Source organism: Micropterus dolomieu, linkage group LG14, assembly GCF_021292245.1.
Source record: "Micropterus dolomieu isolate WLL.071019.BEF.003 ecotype Adirondacks linkage group LG14, ASM2129224v1, whole genome shotgun sequence".
Taxonomy (NCBI): domain Eukaryota; kingdom Metazoa; phylum Chordata; class Actinopteri; order Centrarchiformes; family Centrarchidae; genus Micropterus; species Micropterus dolomieu.
The window spans coordinates 10,723,628-10,728,442 of record NC_060163.1 but is presented as its reverse complement, the minus strand read 5'-3'; positions in this window follow the sequence as shown (position 1 = coordinate 10,728,442).

Below are 4,815 nucleotides of genomic sequence, written 5' to 3'. Positions count from 1 at the left end.
GTTTCAAGAGAGGCACTCGGATGTCAAGCAGCCCCTTCATTTAAGAGAGTTGTATTGTCTAACCTTTTGCTGCAACCTTCAGTGTCTTATCTGGGCCATTGTTAGTGAGTGAGATAGTTGCCTGGTAGATATCACATTAATTAAGTGGTCATGTCGTTGCTGATGATGAGGAGCAGTCATTGTTCTGCGAATAACAAATAAGTCACAACCCTCTTTGCTGCTAGTTAATTTGCCAGTCACATACTAGTGTTTGTTTCAGAACGATTCATACCCAGAGGCAAAGCAGCAGGAAAGAAACTGAGATAAAGCCCTCAGGATGGCATGGGCCCTCCTCTCTGAGTGAAACTAAATACATAAATGTCTTTGTCTGTTCCTCATTCCTAGTCATCTTTTTTCACCAGTCCTGCCGGCCCAGATCTTCCTTCAGATTGGGAAAGGCTGATAGGGAAATATGCAGCCATGCAGTACTTAAAGTGGAGAGGACACATTCTGTCATTCCACAGGATTTTTAACAGTAACCCGAGGAAAGCTTTTTATAGTAGGGTAAAAAGACAAAGGGAGGGTAGGAAAGAGAAAATGAAGTGAGGCATGTGTTCATCAGTTCTGCTCAAGGATATGATACGATAAGATATGATAAGTCTAACTAATTAATTTAGTTACTATTTCACAGTTGTGCTTTTGCTTTGTTCTGACCAAACTCTAACAGTGTTCAGGTTACTGTCTTAATGCTTTACCATTTACACGCATACACACCTTTGTTTGGTGCTCCACATGATGAAAGAGGAAGCCTCCTTTGTGCCTTGTGGAGATAGCATCAAACTTATAGGAGCACTTTGACAACAAGACTCTGCCTTCCTCTCCGTTTCTACTCCAGCTGACTAATGGAAAAGGTGACAGCAGTTCGAACCATAGTTGTCAAGTCGCCCAGTGTGGCGCCCTGTAGTAATTGGTGGCTGCCCCCTTTGCTTGTAGCAGTGCCGTTCTGTGCCACCGCCATGGCGTGACACGCTGCTCTGCACTCGCGCCATACGTGGGAAACCTTTGCACAGCACTGCTGCAACTGTGGCAGTTCCACAATAGAGCTGGATTATTGTGTCTGGGCTGTCAGCACCTCTCAGCTGAAAGAAAACGAGAGGGAGAGAGATAGATCTCAGGCACCAGAAGAGGAGCGGAGGGGGGGCACCGGGAGAGCTGGCATTTTCAAACAATAATCTCTGTGGAGCCTTTCAGTGGGTTTAATGTCATTTTTGGCCTCTGGATTTTTGCCCTTTTCTCCTTTGAACAAAAAGCAGTGGAGAGTGAATGGGGAGGGAAAGAACGAGGAAATAAGTGAAGGCAGACAGACAGAGAGAGAGAGAAGGAGAGAGAAGGAGAGGCTTAGCTGTGTGACTGATATTATTGGTGTTCTAGTGCGACTGATGGAGCCTTGGCCTGCATCCAGTGGCTGCCAACAGGCCAGTGTTGGCAACTTGAGTCTGGTACAGAATGACCTATATCCCTATCCTAGTTAGCACATTACAGTATTTGCCTTTATCTTTCCCATCTCTTTATCCATTCTTCACTCCTTTCATTTCTTTATTTCGTATTAAGTATCATGTTGAGCCCGATGTGTGATCTCAGTTTTTCAATAACCTTAATGTGTATGGCCCAGTTTCCTTGGCAAAACCCGTTTCCCCTGTCCAGCCTCATCATGTATTTAGCTTGGTCAAAATTGAGCCTTTTCAGCTATAGACATGTTAAACATTGAGGGCAGGTAGACTGCTGAGCTTTTTACTTAGTACCTTGCGTGCAATCTGCATGGCTGCCCAAATGTGTTCCTTCTAGCTACAGGCAAGAGTGGCAACACTAATCTTCCATGCCCCTGTGAATTATGGATTGGATGTAATGCAGCAATTAGACACACACACACACACACATGTCCTTCTGCTGCAGCGGTGACCAGATAGGTTCCCATCTGTACTAAAAGAGGGGTTCCCTGGCTGCACATGAAAGTCTTGCCTACAGTGCTACTCCCTAGCCTGGCCACCCAGCCTCATCTTCCCCACACTGCTCACCTCTAATCAACCTGCGCGGCTACATACATCTTGAAACAAGCAGGAGAAGAAATCTGCTCTCGCACATATGTTCCCCAACACCAGGTAGAGATGCATGGGAATTTTGGTCAGCTGACTTTGAAGAGGGAGGAAGGAAAGGAGGCGCTACGGCAAAGTTGAACCCACCCCCCGCCCCTTCGTAAATCCTGCTGGGATGCTCCTTGGGCTTGACATATCCAACCCCACCTGCCCTCACTGTTCAGCGTGAAGCTCCATTACTGGCTTCCCCTGAGCTGCCCTACTTGGGACTGTTTGATCTCATTGTGGAAGCAAGTGAGCTTGCCCGCTGCCTGGCAGGCAGAGAGCTCCTTGATGCCGAGGGTTGGGGAGGTGGAGCAGGCTTCAGTGGAGAGGCTTAATAACTGTATTAACATCGGTGGCTCCCCCAGGACCCTCGCCTACACAGTGGAGGGAGGAGGGTGGGTATTACTGTAAGGCTGCCTTCTCGCCACTTTTAATGCTCTGGCCTAATTTCCTCTCTTCTCCCGATCTCTTTTCAGCTCAGTTTTTCAATTTGGTGTGATTTATACATCAAGATATATTAGAGCAACAAAATAAATGCTATATCTTTCTTCAGCATGCTCAAACTTTTTTTTACGCATACATCTGGTTGTTTATTTATTTGTTACAGATTGACATTAGCATTTTTGTTCCATCCCAACCTCCTTCTCATCACATTAAATAAAATGGCTTGTGTATTATTCCAATCAACTTTGAATTTAAAGTACTGTACTCTTTCCTCACCTGTGTGTGTCGCTATTCATGACAGCTCCCTTATCCCTTGAATTATACATGGGAAGCTGTTGAATAATTGATAGGCCCCACTTAGCTTAATGGACAGAGTTAACTGGGAGAGGCGTTCATTGCTACTTGCTGTGGAACTGGGTCGCAATAAACGGCACCCAGTCGGCCCCAGGGTCACAAGGCAGAGAGACGTAGAAGTCAGTAGAGGCCAGCCGGGGTTAACTGGACCCCAGACGGAAAGAGGACAGGAGGGAGAAGTGGGAGCATTAACACCAGGCTCACCTGAGGGCTCAGCTCAGGTTACTTGCACTCATTGTTTTTGGCAGGCCTGCTTACTAGTGGGTGCACAGGCAGCAAGCATGGTCCTTACAGTGGTATTTTCACACACACATGCACATACAGATGGAGGAGGCACGCCTAACTCTGGACACGGAGTACTTTATTCAGCTGTTCCTTATAAATAATTATCTGCTCTGGCAGTTTAGCGGAGAACAAAATACATTAAATCTTCAAATGAAGGAAGTATTTGAAGCTTCATAATGCCTCCTTTGCACATACAAAAAGACAAAAACTAAAAATCATGGACAATTGGCAAACCAAAATTGTGAAAGTGAAAAATGACAAAATCAATAAACCAACAATGTTTTTAGCTTGGCCAGTATTTCTCTTCAGGCTGCTGATACTGTGAACAGCTTGACCAATAAAACTGTCTGCTACAAAATGATGTATTCTTAATATCAAAAATGTATTTATTCTGTGTTCTATGTGAACAACCTCATTTCATTTTTAGACTGACACACTAGGATGAGATCAAAATTGTCTCACTATAACCAGTCCACTGTCTGGTGGGCAGCCATATCACAGGAAATTGTGTGTGTGTGTGTGTGTGTGTGTGTGTGTGTGTGTGTCATGATCAAATGGCTCCCCCCCAGGCTACATTGAAAGGTCAGGGATCCATGCAGGAAATTAGTGTCTGTGGAGGCACAGACGACACACACACACACACACACACACACACAGATACGAGAGAGAGAGACGAGAGAGAGCCACAAACCATACTCGAGGAAGCTAAACATGTCCTTCATTAAATTCAAGTAACATCCCACTGCGCTCCCTTGATGTCTCTGCCTTCTCTCATCAGCCATTTTTCCTAAGAACAGAGCTCCCGGTGCTATTGACAAGAGCCTCGCTTCTTATTGTTATTTTTTTTGCATTAGCGCTGACGCTAAAGACAAATGAGTCTGCCTCTCCCCGCCCACCCGTTCTCCCCTCGCTCTGCCCAAATCTTCCACTAAGCAGCCCCCTGACAGTATACATCAGACGTTTGGATCAGATATGTGCCATCAGTCATCATTAGAGGGCATGATCAGGGGAGCAGTGGCTGGCCGTGCAGTGTTGATGTTATGGCGTTTAAAGATCTTAGACGCCTTACTTTACGCAGAGGTTTGTTGGTCAGGTGTGTAGCCAAGTTATTGAGTGTTGCAGTTTCAGCCTATGAATCTGTAGAATAATGTCTATATGTGTGTGAACGATGGCCAGTCAGAGTGGGGTTTTTTTGCGGCTCATAATTGTGCAACCAGGTTGTTTTCCGCTACGTCTGGCTATTCTAAATATGTCGGCTGTCTCCTTGGGGTCTTATGACCATTTAAACCCTTGGGCTGACCTAGTAACCCCCTCGGGTCCTGGCATCACTGAGCTCTTTAACATACTAGTGACAGGATAATGGCACGCTTGCTGCGTCTTCTTGTCCACGCCCCCGCAAATACCTTCACTTAACATCCATGATAATAGGCTTTCAACTCAGAACTTGACATTGGTTCTTTTGGCTAATTTATGGAGGGAACTGCTGTCATTAAGGGGTTCTTGTACAGTAGAGGAATGCACGTTAGCCTGCTGAGGCTCGAAGGCGGAGGTAAATTACAAGCGAGTTTAAGTATTAGCTCTAACTCACGTTGATGAGCGCATGAAGTGACAAACC